The sequence below is a fragment of the Pinus tabuliformis genome, chromosome 9 (genome assembly GCF_031772625.1).
Source record: "Pinus tabuliformis cultivar Carrire ecotype Pingquan chromosome 9, CPIR1, whole genome shotgun sequence".
Taxonomy (NCBI): domain Eukaryota; kingdom Viridiplantae; phylum Streptophyta; class Pinopsida; order Pinales; family Pinaceae; genus Pinus; species Pinus tabuliformis.
In genome coordinates, this window is record NC_142307.1 from 395872911 (window position 1) to 395891393 (window position 18483).

Sequence of the window (18483 nt, forward strand, 5' to 3'; positions counted from 1 at the left end):
AAAGTCTGAGAACAACATCTAGGTGTTCAACATTAGGTTTTCTACAAAATTACAAAATATTGCTATATGATTTTTTGTTGTTTGTTCTTCCTACCCTGTGAAACGAGGAAGAATCTTCAAGTATTCTTGAGGCATTTGATTCAACTATTGTGGAAATTGAATATGTGCATACTTATTCATCAAGAATGCAGGTGCTTCCATGTTTTCTCCTGAACTTATTGAACCTTGATTACCAGCAGATGTGGAACCTGACTGAGGGGTAAATGGAGTATGAGAAGGTGGTAAAGTAGATATAGGTTCAAGCTGAATAACTATAGCAAATACTGAACAAGAAACAGACTCTAGAGACTGTTCTTGACATTTGGGTTCTTGAAATGAATTGGATGTAAAAGATGACTCTTGGTCAATAAATGATGAATGTGAAAGATGTGATGAACTGCTGCTAGGTGCAGACAGTGTAGAACTTGGTGTAAGTGGAGTTTTTGGCCTTCCAAACCTCTTGGAAACTAGCCTCTCAGGATCTGAAAGGGCTTGAACTTTATGCTGTGAGGTATCTGACCTTTTATGGGGCCTCTTTGAAGCCAGAGTTATTGCTTTCTGTTCAATACAGCCAAATATTTCCTCCTCACTGAACAACCAGAGGAAAATATTAAAAACCCAGGGAAAAGTGTTCTTATATTCTCTCCCCGGAAATGGCGTCAATTAATATTGTCCCTTAAGAAACCAATTTCTTGGCTATGTAGAAATTGTGCTTAAGACATTAATGTTTATTGTTTATGTCACTTAGTTGTCACTTAATTGTATGTTGTATTCTCAAATGAAGGACCTGAAAGACCTAGTTTTTAACCTTCAATACTTAGGTGACATGAAAGTCTCGGAATGCCATTTGATTGTTGAATATGAATGCTAAATGAAGAATGCTAAGAGAAGTCAGAGACAATATGTTGTTTTACACAGAATCTACTATCTGTGACACTTAGAGAAGTTAAAGATAGGGAGATTATTTGGAATGATATTATTAATACATTAAACAATGTTAAAGAATTTATGCCAATTGTAGTAGAGGATAAAACCATTGTTAGAGTTTTGGAAAGCATAATTATTGCTAGTAAACAAAGGCTCCAACAACGTGCACAATTCTCCAAAAATATAATTGATTTCCTTAATTCTAAGTCATCACAAGAATGAAGAGAGATGTAGATTGAGGACAAATTAGAACTAGTGCTGGAGATAAACAAAATGGTTTTGAAGAATTTATATAGAAAGACAACTCAGACAAAGTTGGGAGAGAATAAAGAATTTGATTTGAAGTTCAAAACCAACTTTTATAAAAGAACTAGAGCAAGATTGCCTTCATACTGGGATCAACAGGGAAATTTGCTTCCCTGGGTGTTAGGATATTCCGACACATAGGAAATAAGTAAGTATAACTTGGTCTAGTGTATAGTTAGGTAAAGTGTGTTTCTTTGGTACGTACTTTTTGTAACTTACAAACTGACGGTCACGATATGTTCTAGACATGAAGTGATCTGACGGTTCATTCTCTCCTTGGTATTACTGACACTTCATCCATGGCTTAACACCCGATTGGTCCATGATCTCTATATAAAGAGCATGGAGGGTCATTTGTTAGGCGACCATTCATTAGAGAAGCTTATGTAAATTTTCTTTTGTTTACATTAATAAATTGCCTCAAGTGGGTGCATTGGCTTAGGCTGTGGACTGTTTCCCTCTTTGAGGGTTTTAACCACGTCAAGAATATAGGTGTACTAATCTGTGATCTTTTTTTGAGTGGTGCCCTTTGGTGTTCTATCTAAGGAAATTACCCTGTAAATTCCTACATGGTATCAGAGTTATTTGAGGGCCATCATTGGTGATCCAAATTCGAAGCCGGTACAATTGTATCCGATTGTAGTTTCCTAGATCTATTGTTTCTGACCTCTTTTGGGCTGAGACAAATGCTCTATTATGTTAGGGACATCTGTTCCAGTGAGGAACCCCTTTTGTTTCACTCGAAAAGGTTTTTGGTACCCCTATCTACGTCATTTTTACGATCTAGAGGTATATAGTATTTATTTTCAATTATAATTGTTTATCTCTTTGTTTATTTTTGTTTATAGTCCTCTATAAATTTTTTTTATTACCAGATCTATACCTTTCATTTCTGCATATTCTCTTTGCCCCGCAAATTCGTGTGATCTGGGTAAACCAGAAACAAAAAGAAATGATTTTTCTCATGCGTATGCTGTTTCCACTGTGCCTTAGTGTGATCTTGGAAAATCAGAAACATTGAGGAAAATATATAGTTTTCGGCTAATTCTACTCAAAGTCGTAAGGATTGGATACTTTTGCTTGTTCGTTTGGTTTGTGTGTTTTTTTTGTTTTGTTTTGTAGGAAAAAAGGGGTTTCTCGAGTAAGCACGCACCCCAAAGCCTCAGTGAGTAAAAAAAATAATAATAAATAAAAAACCCCTCTTTCCTCCTTTCCAACAATTACTAAACATTTAAACTAGCTCACTTGGTCTAAAGTTACTTTATGAGAATAAAGGTCTTGCGTTTAAGTCTTTCTTTTTGTTGAGTTAATTTTTCAAAAAGTACATGTAACTTATAATAGAGTTTAGGCTTCTGTGTTCCATATCAAGTTAGAGAAAGATTTCGGTGAAAATCACATGGAATCTCATTTGTCGACGCGTTTCGAACCAACCAGTGTGGTTCATCGTCAGGACAAGTTGAAGAAACAAATCCAGCTTAGCATGTTATATAGACCGAGCAAAGCCTCCAACGGCTAGTTTGACCAACCGTTAATATTGACTAATGGACCGGGATCAAAACATTTTTTATAATAAAACAAGAGATAAGTTATCTAGGAGACCAATAAATCATTTAAAATAGTTTATTAATAAATATTTAAAAATTAAAGGTCAATTATTTTTAAAAGGAAATTAGTTGCAAAGGACCGCTTCTATGAATAAATTAAATATGAATAAGAGTTAAATGTGAATAAAAATAACTAAATGAATAAAAATAAAATAATAATAACAAATTAAATAACAATAAATAAATAAATAAATGAATAAAATAAATACAAAAAACACAAAATAAAAATAATAGAAATAAAATAAATAACCAAATAAATAAAAATAAAAATAAAAATAAAAATAATAATAATAATAATAAAATAAAATAATAATAAATAAAATAATAAATAAATAAAAATAAATAACTAAATGCGAATAAGAGTTAAATGTGAATAAAAATAAAAATAAAAATAAAATAAATAAATAAGTAAATGAATAAAATAAATACAAAAAGCACAAAATAAAAATAATAAAAATAAAATATATAAACAAATAAATAAAAATAAGAATAAATAAATAAATAAAAATAAAAATAAAATAAAATAAATAATAAATAATAATAATAATAAATAAATAAATGAAATAAAAATTAATAACTAAATAAAAAGGAAAAATAAGATGTATAGAGTAATGTATAAAATTAATTTTATTTTAAAAATATTATAAAAATTGTGTGTTAAATAATAAAGGTAATAAAGAAAAACAAAGGATGATAGATTAGAAATATAAGCAGTAAAGAAAGGAAATTAGTTACACGAAGGCCCTTAAATAATAGGAAAGGCATCAGAAGAAACACGATTAGAAAAATATAAATAAATAAATAAACAAATAAATAAAATAATAATAACAATAATAAAATAAATAAATAAGTGAAAATAACGATAAAAGACACCAAAAACCAAAGAGGACGAAAAAACGACTAGGAAGAGAGGGCCGGGACCCAACACCTACTGACTTTCCAACCATCCTCTCTATTGAGATTGCTTGGTCTCTTTTCGATCTCAAGCGCTTCCCTGAATTTTCGATGATGGAAATGCGGAACCTTAGCAATAACACTGGCTTCTTCGATACAAACATGATGATTGGTTTTCTCAGCATGTTCAGCTAAAGCGGAAGACTTAAATCTCCTATGCTTCAGATCCGCTGTGTGCTCCCTAATCCTCTGATTAATGGAACGACTAGTCTCCCAAATATAGGGGGTCCCACAAGAACAAGGGATCATATAAACACCCTTCATATCTTTAGGGTCGATGGGATCTTTCACCGATCTGAGACAAGGGATCATATAAACACCCTTCATATCTTTAGGGTCGATGGGATCCTTCACCGATCTAAGACAAGGGATCATATAAACACCCTTCATATCTTTAGGGTCGATGGATCCTTCACCGATCTGAGACAAGGGATCATATAAACACCCTTCATATCTTTAGGGTCGATGGGATCCTTCACCGATCTGAGACAAGGGATCATATAAACACCCTTCATATCTTTAGGGTCGATGGGATCCTTCACCGATATGAGACAAGGGATCATATAAACACCCTTCATATCCTTAGGGTCGATGGGATCCTTCACCGATCTGAGACAAGGGATCATATAAACACCCTTCATATCTTTAGGGTCGATGGGATCCTTCACCGATCTGAGACAAGGGATCATATAAACACCCTTCATATCTTTAGGGTCGATGGGATACTTCACCGATCTGAGACAAGGGATCATATAAACACCCTTCATATCTTTAGGGTCGATGGGATCCTTCACCCTTCATATCTTTAGGGTCGATGGGATAGAATTGGTAGGATTCTTAGGAGACATAGTATCCCGGTGTCCTTCAGGCCCCTGAAAACCATTCGTTCGTCTCTCAGATCGGTGAAGGATCCCATCGACCCTAAAGATATGAAGGGTGTTTATATGATCCCTTGTTCTTGTGGGACCCCCTATATTGGGGAGACTGGTCGTTCCATTAATCAGAGGATTAGGGAGCACACAGCGGATCTGAAGCATTGGAGATTTAAGTCTTTCGCTTTACTTGAACATGTTGAGAAAACCAATCATCATGTTTGTATCGAAGAAGCCAGTGTTATTGCTAAGGTTCCGCATTTCCATCATCGAAAATTCAGGGAAGCGCTTGAGATCGAAAAGAGACCAAGCAATCTCAATAGAGAAGATGGTTGGAAAGTCAGTAGGTGTTGGGTCCTGGCCCTCTCTTCCTAGTCGTTTTTTCGTCCTCTTTGGTTTTTGGTGTCTTTTATCGTTATTTTCACTTATTTATTTATTTTATTATTGTTATTATTATTTTATTTATTTGTTTATTTATTTATTTATATTTTTCTAATCGTGTTTCTTCTGATGCCTTTCCTATTATTTAAGGGTCTCCGTGTAACTAATTTCCTTTCTTTACTGCTTATATTTCTAATCTATCATCCTTTGTTTTTCTTTATTACCTTTATTATTTAACACACAATTTTTATAATATTTTTAAAATAAAATTAATTTTATACATTACTCTATACATCTTATTTTTATTTTTATTTAGTTATTAATTTTTATTTCATTTATTTATTATTATTATTATTTATTTTATTTTATTTTTATTTATTTATTTATATTTATTTGTTTATATATTTTATTTTTATTATTTTTATTTTGTGTTTTTTGTATTTATTTTATTGTTATTTTTATTTTTATTCATTTAGTTATTTTTATTCACATTTAACTCTTATTCGCATTAGTTATTTTTTTATTTATTTATTTATTATTTTTATTATTATTTTTTATTTATTTGGTTATTTATTTTATTTCTATTATTTTTATTTTGTGTTTTTTGTATTTATTTTATTCATTTATTTATTTATTTTATTGTTATTTAATTTGTTATTATTATTTTATTTTTATTCATTTAGTTATTTTTATTCACATTTAACTCTTATTCACATTTAATTTATTCATAGAAGCGGTCCTTTGCAACTAATTTCCTTTTAAAAATAATTGACCTTTAATTTTTAAATATTTATTAATAAACTATTATCACTAACTTAAATGATTTATTGGTCTCCTAGATAACTTATCTCCTGTTTTATTATAAAAAATGTTTTGATCCCGGTCCATTAGTCAATATTAACGGTTGGTCAAACTAGCCGTTGGAGGCTCTGCTCGGTCTATATAACATGCTAAGCTGGATCTGTTTCTTCAACTTGTCCTGACGATGAACCACACTGGTTGGTTCGAAACGCGTCGACAAATGAGATTCCATGTGATTTTCGCCGAAATCTTTCTCTAACATGTAACTTATGTTTTAAAGTTACTTTAAGTAAAAGTTTTCTCACCCATTGTAGAAACTGAGTGTTTTAAGTTACAATTTAGTGGATAGTTCATAAAATACCATTGTAAAAGTGACTTTCTCTTATTTATAAAAGTGGGCCACACAAAGTAATATTTTTTTTTTATGTGAGCTATTTAGATTAAGTTTGGAAAGAGGGAGATTTTTTTTTAAATATAACATTATTTTCAACTTCCAAACATTCACGTGGTTCATTGGCATTTTCAACAACTTTTCTTCAAAAAGCCATAACTTCTTCATCCAGAAGCCATTTTCAGTGCCGTTTTTTTTTAATCGGCCTAATTTTTCGAGATCTTTCCATGTGAACACTTAGTTTCAGCATACAAAACTTCAGTTTCTTTTAAAATTGAAAGTTCATGCCTAGTTATTCTTGACAACACCAACTACTTCCAATAACTATCCTACATGGTGGATTTACTTAGAAGTAAATGTATTTATAGAATAGTCTCAGGCTAAGAGTCTTGTTGACCATTGGAGTGGCACCTGATGATTATATGAAGACTCCATGCCCGAGGATGATCCAGAGGACACTTGTACCATCAGATATTATCAGTCAACAAAGTTTTTTAACTCTACTTTTATCTTCTCATCATCTTTCTTGTACCCAGATTCCACAACCTACGGGGAATTGTAATAAGTAATACTAGTAATGATGAGTTTTGAGTTTGTAACAGGCCTATGATGATGAGACTTGATCAACAAAGAAGTACACCTTGGAGTGTTTTTTTTATCTGGTTAATTATCCCTTTTTTTTTAGATGCGGATGATTTTCTAGATTTTTTCACTCACTTTTTACCCCAAAGCCGGGTTGATGGTTTGAAAGTTGACCCCTAACACATCTTAGTGTCTAGAATCGATGTATATTACCATACTAGATCACAAAAATAAATTCGTGGAATTTGGTTCGGTCTAGGTAGTCGTTTTTTAATTTTTTAAATTCCTCGGAGGTCAAAAATTGCAAATAAAATTGTATTTAAATTGTAATAAGTGTAGTCTAGAGAAGTTGTATGGGGTACGAGTAATCCAAATTACACCTCTCACCCTCAAATTTCTACTATAACACACTTTGAGGGGTTAATAATGTGTTTTGGACCCTCAAAACACACTTTTCTTAAGTTTAGTGGGAAATTTGGCAATTAATTAAGCGAGAAATTAAATAAATGGAGAAAAATAAATATCCACACATGCTAAATGAGGTGGAAAATTATGGGGGAGTTAAAGTGAAGTCTCAAGGTGATGTGGACTCCTAAAATCAAGGAAATGATATGTGCTCAAATAAAATCGAATTTTTGGCATTAAATGAAAAAGTTGCTTGGAAATTCGAATTTGTGAAGTTAATGCACATTTGAGAGGATTTGGGAGAATATTTGGTGGAGATTTTTGTGGGAAATTGTCCCCACATGGGTTACCACCCATATACACTTGTCATTCCACCATAAAATTCGAATTTGGCACATAAGGGAAGAAGAAAATGATGTCCACTTGCCAGAATTCGATTTTTACACTTGGCATTGGAGCTCCATTCAACAAATTCGAATTTCTCTTTGGGATTGCCACCTCATGCCACTTGTTTAATGACTTCTACATTGAGATTGGCTCCAATGCCATTTGTCATTGTCATTCTTCATTGAGATTTTCTCCAAACTCTCTATATAATAGAGCTATGGGCTCTCACATTGTAATAAGATTGTTACTAGCTATAGTGCTTGCGGAAGCGTTGCTACCTTGTACACTTTCAGAAATATCAATAAAGACTTTGGAGTTTCATTCATGAGGTGTTCCTCCTTTTTGAGTGTGATGAATTGTTGAGCATAGGTATAATTCCTTTTACTGATGCTTTGATCTAATTTGCTTCCATATGCTCTTGTAGATTTGTTAATGTAGAGTTATCTTGTATTGACATTTGATTTAGAAGTATGCTCTAGGTGTAGAATGATCTAGTTGGTTTTAAATAAATCTCTAGACTTTCTTATTGTTGTTTATTGCTAAAACTATATGGAACTAATTCTTGATTGAAGTTTTGTAGAGGGAATATCTTGTTGGGATTATAGAATCAAGCATGAGGGGAAGTCTTTGGAGAGACCAACCCACTCTTGATACATTCTTAAAGGAGCTCTCATTTGTTCTTTGAACCTTATAGCCTTATCTTACAAAGTGGTTTTGCAAGATTTCGACACATAACTTATACACAAGCCAAGAACTTCTAAATTTAAATCTTTTAAAAAAAAACATTGTACTTCATTTCTTTCATTTTCTATCTAAGAGCTTGAAGATGGCTAAGCAAAGACGAGAGTTTACTCTCACTCTTTAGCTTAGCGTTTTGTAAATTATAATTGTACATATACATTTTATCTTGCTGATTTTTCCATTAATACTTAACTTATTTTTGCAGTCATTTGGATTGTTTGCTAACTCTTGTGTGGCAGATTTCGAAGAGAAACTTCCCGCAACATCTAACAAGTGTTTGCAGGACCTTTGGCAAGTGTTAGGGGTTCAATTTCCAGGGATGTCATGAGCCCTTTTGAGGCTTATTTTGGCCAAGTCGAGTTCACTAGAGGGCTGCCCATTTTCCTCTTTAAGTCTTGGGAATTTCGAGGAAACTCACACCTTGTTTCCCTTGCATAAGTTTTGTGAGATCTTGTCACTACTTTCTCAAGAAAGGAGGTCTAGTGTCCAAGTTTCAAGCAATTATTGTGAGGACTCTCCTTGAAGTTTAGTTGAGGACTTTGAAGGGCCCTCTTCTCATTGTAATATTAATAAAAGATCTAATTTGCTTGTGGGAGCTTGGGATTTCTCCCATGGTATCCTATCTCCCCATTTAGAGGGAGGCTTCTCTTAGGTGGATTGACATTTGCATGGTTTAAGTTTTCATACTTCATTCACTTACATGCATGCTTTAATTGGGAATTAACACAACCTCACTATCACTTTTCATTAAGTTAAAGTTTGTTACAATTTCATTTGAGCTTTGCCTTCTCTATCTCATTGTTGCTTGAAGCTACAACCTTACACTTTACTTTGAGAAATTCATCCTTTAAATGCAGGCATTTTATATTCTTAACAAGCTTTGATTCATTTCCATTTATGTTGGTAAATTGTTTCATGAGCACTTGAATACATGCTTCATTCTTATGCTACATTGTTATCTTGAATATTGGAGCAATTTATTGCCATTGTCTATTTAAAACAAATTTTACTTTCAAGCAAATTACTTGTATTATTTTAATTCATTGATGAAACACACACAACACTTGTAAGCTAATTTTATTCTTCTTGTTGAAGTTATAATTGCAACTTATATTGAAAACTATTTCATTGTCAAGCATTGAAAATCAATCTCTTTGAACCATTTACATGTATCATTATTTTAATTTGGGGAATTAATACAATTTGCATTTCATCTAAGGCATTTTAGTGTAGGAAGGCCCCAACCCTCATTAAAATTTTACCTCCAACATAAGTTGGTTGAAGTAGACATCTTAGGGATCTTCTACTCCTGTATTGACTCCTGACTGTGAGATCCATATCATTGGGCAAGGGTGAGGTATGAGAATTGAGTTAAATTGTAATCTTGTTGTAGATCTAATTAATAAAATTAGCCAAGAGAATTTTCCATTACATTTACTTTACTTGTCTCTTAATGGTTTTAGTTTTCATATGCAATGTCTATTCCAAAAACGAGTATTGTAATCATTTCAAACAAGTGTTTTCTTTTCATGTTTCAAGTCTAATTGCATATTGATGTCTTCGTTTAACACTTCCTTTCTTTTACATTTCCTAGTTAATTACTGATTTTTTGGTTTTGGCAAGATATGTTTCACATGTTTTGATTTATAAAGTTGATTATCTCAAAAGCATTTTGTATCTTACATATCTTGTGCTAACAATTCTTATTTACATTTCAGGGTGACTTTGTTTTCTCTTTTGAGAGCACTACATTTTACTTTGAGCAAATATATCTTCAAGTTGTTGGGAAATTCCTTATAAGGCATTGGTTTTATGGTTTTTAATCATATTAATGATTGCCATTGTTATTTCAAGTTGCTCACTTCATATTTGCCCATAAATCCTTAAAAGTAATTCATTTTCACTATAACACTCTCCAAGAAACTCACATCTTTTAACTTAACTTTTCATTAGGGATCACCCCCCTTAGCTAACCTAGGATATAGCTCAAACAGAGAGAGTTGGGATTAGTGTGACAACCCCTTCTCTGAGTTCCTTGCCACCATCCACACCTTGTGGGTTGAAGACTTTTCTCGCTGACTCGTAGGTAGGTGTAGGCGGTAGGGTCAACAAGTCTAAACCTCAAGATGAAGATAAGAAATCCAAATGGGAAAATATGCAATATCAAGCACATGGTTTGATAGGGATGTCTATTTCTCCAAACCTTAGATTCCATATCATGGAAATTGATACCCCTGATGAAGAAATGAAAAGCTCAGTAATATTTTTGGAAAAATGAAATTAGAGCCGATCAACTCGAAAATGAGTTTCTTACGTTGGACCCCAATAATTTTTCTTCCATTGAAGATTTTTTGTCCAAGTTCAAGACCCTTAGACTTCTCTTGGAAGGTGTTAAGGTTAAGAAAGAATATGTCAGCCTTATTTATTCCATTCTTACTAAGTTAGGATTAGCCTACTCTGTGTTTGTTTCCACCTTCCATTCTATTATAGAAACCTTTATTTCTCAAGGACAAGCCTACAAGTCCCCCTTTTTTGATGCCTTTAATAAGAGAGCAAGAAAAACTCTTATATATTGGTCTTGTTAATACTAGAAACTCTTTTAAGAAAGTCTTAGTATCCCAACAACAACCAAGTTCAAAGAATCCTAAGAAGAAACATCCTAAAAAGAATGGTCCTAAACCAAACAAAGGTCCTAAACAATTTCATCCTCACAATGAAAAAATCAACTCAACAAAATGATAGGACAACTAGAAATAAAGGGAAGACGATTGATAAACATTGCAACTTATGTAATTGTGCTAGCCACTTAGAATCCAAATGCTTTAAGAATATGGAAGCCTTGGAAACAGCAATGAAGAAGCATAACATCCATTTGGAGTACTCTTCAACTTCAACTTCATCTTCAGAATCACTTTCTGCATGTGGTTGTCAAGCCTCTCGGTCTGGTTATGCACTAAATGTATCTTCTTCTTCTCATTCTCATGAGTGGCTCATTGATTATGGAGATTCTTATCACATGGCAAAAAACAAAGCCATGTTTTCTTCTTTAAATGATTGTAACACCAAAAAGATATATGTTGGTGATGATAGATCTCTTAGTGTTGTAGGGATTGGAACAATTCATCTAGACAATGGTTAATTTAATGATGTATTATGAGTTCCTACCTTATCCCGCAACCTTCTATCTGTATATCAGATAACTCATTCAAGTGAAGCTAAAACTGTTGAATTTTCACCTCATGATGTTGTAATTAAGGACCTAAGAGATCCTAGAAAAATTTAGTTGTTGGAATTGTTGATGATTCTACAAGGTTATATACGTTTAAAAAATTTGGGTCATCAACTATTCCCTCAGTATTTGTTGCTCATAATGATGAAGTGAAAAAAATTTTGCATGAGAAATTTGGTCACTTGAACTATCTCTCCCTTCAAAATATATGTAAATAAAACATGGTGATAGGTCTTCCTATGTTATCTTGCAGAGATGGTGTTTGTTTTGGATGTGTACTCGAAACACATCATCGAGATAGTTTTGAAAAACGTGCCTCTTGGCACACTTCAACCCCTTTACAACTTGTGCATAGTGATTTATGTGGTCCAATTCCATTTGTTTCATTCTCTGGCTACAAGTATTTCTTAACTTTCATTGATGATTTCTCCAGACGCACTTGGGTATACTTCTTCAAACTCAAGAGTGAAGTCTTTAACATGTTCTTGGCCTTTAAGGCCTTTGTTGAGAAACAATATGGACATCAAATTCTTAAGCTAAGATTTGATAGTAGCGGAGAATATGTTAACAACAAATTCATCAACTTTTTCACTGAGCATGGAATTCAATTGCAACGTATTGTTCCATATAGTCCACAACAAAATGGTGTAGCTGAAAGGAAAAATCACACCTTAAAGGAAATGGCTAATTGTATGCTTCAATCTGAAGGACTTAGTCTTAATTTTTGGGCAGAAGCAATTCACTATGTAAATTACATAGTAAATCACACTCCTACTAAGGTTTTAAAGAATATCACTCCAGAAGAACCATGGAGCTCAATTAAACCAGATGTAACTCACTTTTGTGTTTTTGGAAGTGAAGAATGGGCCCATATTCCAGATGAGAAACATAAAGCCTTAGAACGTAAGAGTGAAAAATGTATTTTTTTTTTTGGATGTTTTGAAGATGTCAATGGATATAGACTTCTTCAACCTAAATCCAAAATTTTTATCATTAGACAAGATGTAAAGTTTGCTGAAACTATATCGGCCTATGAGCCTAGTTCGATGGATGTGCCACATCTCTCTATCCCTTCTACTTCTAAAAATATTCCTTCTTTAGATGATGACAACGAGGATGAAAATCCTCCCCCACCTTCTTAGGATCCTCCTTTAGGTCCCCAGCTTCCAAAATGGGTCCACGCTACTCGGGATGCAGTAGGTGCTCTTGCAGGAGATCCTACAGATCAATGCCATACACATTCTCAGTTCGATAGAGCCTCTTATTCACTGGCTCAAGATTCAATGAATTATGATTCCGAAACCTTGTAGAAGCTTTAGGCCCCACATTGATGAAACTATGAATGAATAATAGCATTCATTATTGGCGAATGATACATGGGACCTTGTTCCTCTTCCAAAGGGACAGAAACTTGTTAGATGCAAATGGGTTTACAAAACCAATTTTGGACCAGATGGAAAAGTTGATAAACATAAAGCTCTTCTTGTTGCTAAGGGATTTTCACAAGGTGAAGGCATTGACTATACTGAAACCTGTTTCCAAAATGACTCTATCCGCCTTTTTCTTTCCCTTGTTGCATCTTCCAAATGGGAAGTCCATGAGATGGATGCTAAATCTTCCTTCTTTCATGGGCACTTGCATGAATAAATCTATATGGAACAACCTCCTAGCTTTATACAAACATACTCCAGCCTTGTATGTCAGCTTAAGAAACCCCTTTATGGTCTCAAGAAAGCTCCTTGGGCTTGGTATGCCAAAATTGATACCTTTCTTTTAGATATTGGCTTTTATAGGTGCCATTCTGCCAATACTGTCTACACCAAGAAAGTGGGTAAGTCTCTTATCATTTTTCTTCTTTATTTTGATGATCTTATCCTTACTGATAGTGATCCCAACCTTATAAACCATGTGAAGTCTAGCCTTAAAAAGTAGTTTGAAATGACAAACTTAGGACACTTGCATTAATTCTTGTTCTTCAAGTATTGCAATCCAAAAAAGGTATTTCCCTTTCCCAATCCAAGTATGCCTATGATCTGCTACGCCACTTTCACATGGAAGATTGTAAGCCAACCCCTTCTCCCTTTCAATCTGAACCCAAAATTTCAATCACCTGTACTTCCCCTAAAGTTGATGCTACCTTATACCATCAGCTTGTTGGAATTTTTTTTTATTTGACCCATACCTATCCTGACCTTTCCTTTGATGTTGGCCTTGTTTCTTGGTTTATGAAAAATCCACATGAAATTCATTGGAAAGTAGCTAAAAGAGTACTTCATTATGTTTGAAGTACAGTTCAGTTTGGGATTCATTGGTTGATGACCCTGATGATCATACGTCTACTACAGGTTATGTCTTCACTCTTGGTTTTGGACCTATTACATGGGCTTGCAAGAAACAAAGTGCCATTTCTCTTTCTTCAGCAGAAGCAGAGTATTGTGACACCATCGAAGCTAGTAAGGAATCCCCATGGCTTCATCAGATCCATTTAGAGTGGTTTTCAACAGCAACATATGACTACACTTTGGTGTGATAATCAAAGTTCCATTCAACTATGCAAATACCTTGTCCAACATCAGTGCAACAAACACATTGAACTACACATGCACTTCATCCGAAAGCTCAGTCATGACCATGTTCTTGAAGTGCAATGTTTTTCAACCGATGATTAAGTTGCAGACATCTTTACAAAGGCTTTCAAAGAGGTGAATTTTACTAAACTTCAATTTATGGTTGGAGTTCAGGAAGTTTTCACTAAGGGGGATAGGATCTAATGCCTCCTTCCTTCTCCTATTGTGTGATCTTTGTACATCCTTCAATCCTATCCCAAGTTGTTCTTAAGAGGGGATGTTAGGATATTCCGACACATAGGAAATAATTAAGTCTAACTTGGTCTAGTTTGTAGTTAGGTAAGGTGTGCTTCTTTAGTATGTATTTTTTGTAACTTACAATATGACGGTCACGATATGTTCTAGACATGAAGTGATTGGATGTTTCATTCTCTCTTTGGTATTATCGAAACTTGATCCATGACTTAACACCTGATTGGTCTATGATCTCTATTTAAAGAGCATGGAGGGTAATTTGTTAGGTTGTAGTTCATGAGAGAAGCTTACGTAAATTTTCTTTCTTTTACATTAATAAATTTCTTGAAGTGGCCGCGTTAGCTCAGGTCATGGACTGTTTCCCTATTTGAGGGTTTTAATCACGTCAAGAATACTAGTGTACTAATCTGTGATTTGTTTGTGAGCGGTGTATTTTGGTGTTCTATCTAAGGAACTTACCCTGTAAATTCCTACATTGGGAGACTTATGAAACCTTGATAGTAGATGCCAAAAGCAAGATTGGGACTTCTCATGAAAAAATAATAGTTCTGAAAGGAGAAACAATTGTAAATTATCTTCATATGTAATTTCAGATGTTATGGTTAGTTAGAACACTTTTTACTAAGAAGACAACTTATAGTAGGATCACCAATTTTAGAATGACTCACACAAGGTTTGTTAAAAGTCATAGCTCAGATGTGACATTTTGGAAGAAATGCAGAGAGTGGATGTCTTCAACAACAAAAAACAACATAAGTTAGACCTTCTGCTGCACCAGAGTCTCAAGCTACTCAATGAAGAAAAGGCATATGTTATTTCATTAAAAGCTTTCAAAATGTATTTCTGAAACGTTATAATTTTGTTTTTATTTTATCATAGGTGAAGTGCTTTGAAGGACAAAATAGTTTGAAACAGTTCAAGTAGTTAGTAGTTTTGGCAGTTGAAAATTTCATAACTGTTCTCATTGTAAATATCATACCAAAGGAAATTTTGAGGAACAGGGAAGGGTTCCATGTTTTTGGACTTCAAAAACAAAAAATTCCTGTGTAATTTTTTTGATCTTCTTGGTGATTTGAATAAAGCCTTCAAAGTGATTCTAGATAGATTTTGAATGTGACTTGTGTTCTCTTATATCTATAAAATCATTTAATCTTTTTCTTCTATAGGAAAGAGTAATGAAGTAACCGATCTTTAATGATACAATTTCACTGAAATCCCAATATCTGTAAGTTAAAGTTCAATAAACTTAATATGCGCTCCTCTTTTTTGTATTTCCATTCATCTCTTTTCCATAATTCTGCTAAAGTTTAAAACAAGATATTCTGCCACAAGTAGCTTGTTGTTTAAAACTTTCTTAAAAAATATTTTCTTCCCTTGTACTACAACTTAAAAATCATATTCATTGTCAAAAATTCCACTTGGAAAGGTATTTCATTCCAAGAAGATTTCATAGTCTTTAATTATAAAACCAATACTTCTGAAGTTTCACAATGGAACAATAAATCAAGAGAATTATCATTCTAAACAAATGCCTTGGGTAATGACCTCTACTCAGCCAAGGTTTGTCTCCTGAGGTACAACAAGCGAAATGGATGCAAATTTCACATCAAAAGGTTGGATGAAAAGATGAAAACTTTTGATAGTGCGATAACTGCAGTATTTCAAGTTATCAATGTTTCCTCTAGAGGTGACAAACATCCAGAAATATTTGAGAATCGATACTATGTGTATCTGCATGATATATTTGAGTGTGACTTTAAATCCTTCAAAATAGTTGTGTTTGATGTCAAATGGTTTATGCTATGAATCCATGAGCGTGACCCTGATAGAACCGTTATTGAGCACGTCAATTTACCATGGTTGATACAAGGAATCTTGAGCCAGGATCAGAGCGATATGTTCTTCCAATCGAATGTGACAGGTATTTTATGTAGACATTCCAGGTAAAGCAGGTTGGTCATATGTTTTTATATATGATCCCAGAGTAAGGCCCATAAAGTATATTGTAGAAGAAGTAGATGAAATTGAAGAAGAATATGATGTAGAGGAGCAGAGGTTTCATGCAGTGTCAAATGAAGATGTCAAAGAAGTTCAAGGAATAATGTTATTCGAGACAATGCTAATTTGGATGTACTATATGATATTGACATTGTGTTAGATGAAGAACTTGAAGTAAAACCAAATGTAGAAGTGCATGTTCCAGATGATGATATACTAGACCATGATGATGATGATATGGCGAATCCTTTATACATGAATTATGAACTGGATGATACAGATGATGTTTTGGATGTGGAAGAATATTAATGATATCAAAATGTTGAAAGGTACACGTTATGTATTTATATGTTTTCAGTTGGTTTTTTCTCTTTCGTTCACCTTAAATTTTTGTTTTCCTAGTTTTTATGTTTGAATGTTACTGTGTTTCTTTCAAATATATTATAGTATATAGATTGGGTATTGGGAAACTGAGAGTGATGTGGAGGGTTGGGGGGGAGGGGCCGTATGAGCTTCCACCTTCACGTAGTTGGCCTTGTTAAGTAGAGAATATATTATTCTTGAAACAAAGAGAAACTCATTTACGTTTGTACTATAATTTCCAATTTTTACTTTAATGGTTCATTAAGCAAACATATGGGGAAAATTGGGCAACGGGTGAACCAAGAAACACGATGGTTAGAAAAACATGTGAAGTAAGTTCAACCCATGACTTCCCATGAATTAAGTTCCCACCAAGGTGTCTCGTAATGATTTTTAGAAAATTGACTAAATTAATGTTTATGTGTTAAAAGCTAGTTTATAATTTATTGATTATGTAAAATGGACATACTAACAAATGATAATATTTTGTCGTTATTGATGATCTAATGATTTTTATTGACTAATTTGTATAGCAGGGAAAATGCCCGTGCCTTGGTTGCTCCCATGCGAAGGAGGAGCACCTAGGCGCCCCTGGGGGTGTCACGAGTTGGGAACACTAGGATTTCTGCCTAGTAGGGCCGCACATGCGATGAGTTGGTGGGTCAAAACAAATTGGAAGGAGTGCCCACATAAAATAAGTAAGGTTGGTCCATACTGCCCATGAGCAGACTTCCCACCAGGGGGTCTCATAATGATTTTTAGAAAATTAATTAAAGTAATATTTAGGTGTTAAAATTCAATTTATAATTGATTGATTATGTGGCATGGTACTAACAAACTATAATATTTTTTTGTCATTAATGAGTTAATGTTTTGTGTTCATTGATTTTCACAGTAGGGTGAACACTCGCGCCTTGGACGCACCTGCATGACAAAGGCGAAGTGCTCGACGCCCATGGGGGCATCGTGTGCTAAGCACACCAATGCGCCTGTGTGACGGGTTGGTGGTTCGACTCGACTTGGAAAGGGAACCTACAGAAAATAAGTAATGTTGGCCCATGATTTCCCATGAACAAAGTTCCCATAAGGGGGTCTCATATTGATTTTTAGAAAATTAACTAAATTAATGTTTCAATGTTAAAAGTTGGTTTATAATTGATTGATTATGCAACATGGTACTAACAAATTATAATATTTTGTTGTCATTTATGAGATAATGATTTGTGTTCACTAATTTGCATAGTAGGGTAAATGCCCACGCCTTGGGTGCACCTGCATGAATGCGAGGATCTCGGGTGCCCATGAAGGAATCACACAATGGGCATGCTAAGGTGCCTGCCCAACAAGGGCACCTGTGCGGGGAATTGGTGGGTCAGCTAGACTTTGAAAGGGGTGCCCACGAAAGATAAGTAATGCTGAACAAAGTTCCCACAAGGGGGTCTCATAATGATCTTTAGAAAATAACTAAATTAATGTTTCCGTGTTAAAAGTTGATTTATAATTGATTGATTATCCAAAATGGTACTAACAAATTATAATATTTTGTTGTCATTGATGAGATATTGATTTGTGTTCACTAATTTGCATAGCAGGGTGAACACCCATACCCTAGGCACACTTGCACGAAGGTGGGGTGCTTGGGAACCCATGGGGTCGTCACATGCTGGGCATGTCAGGGCAC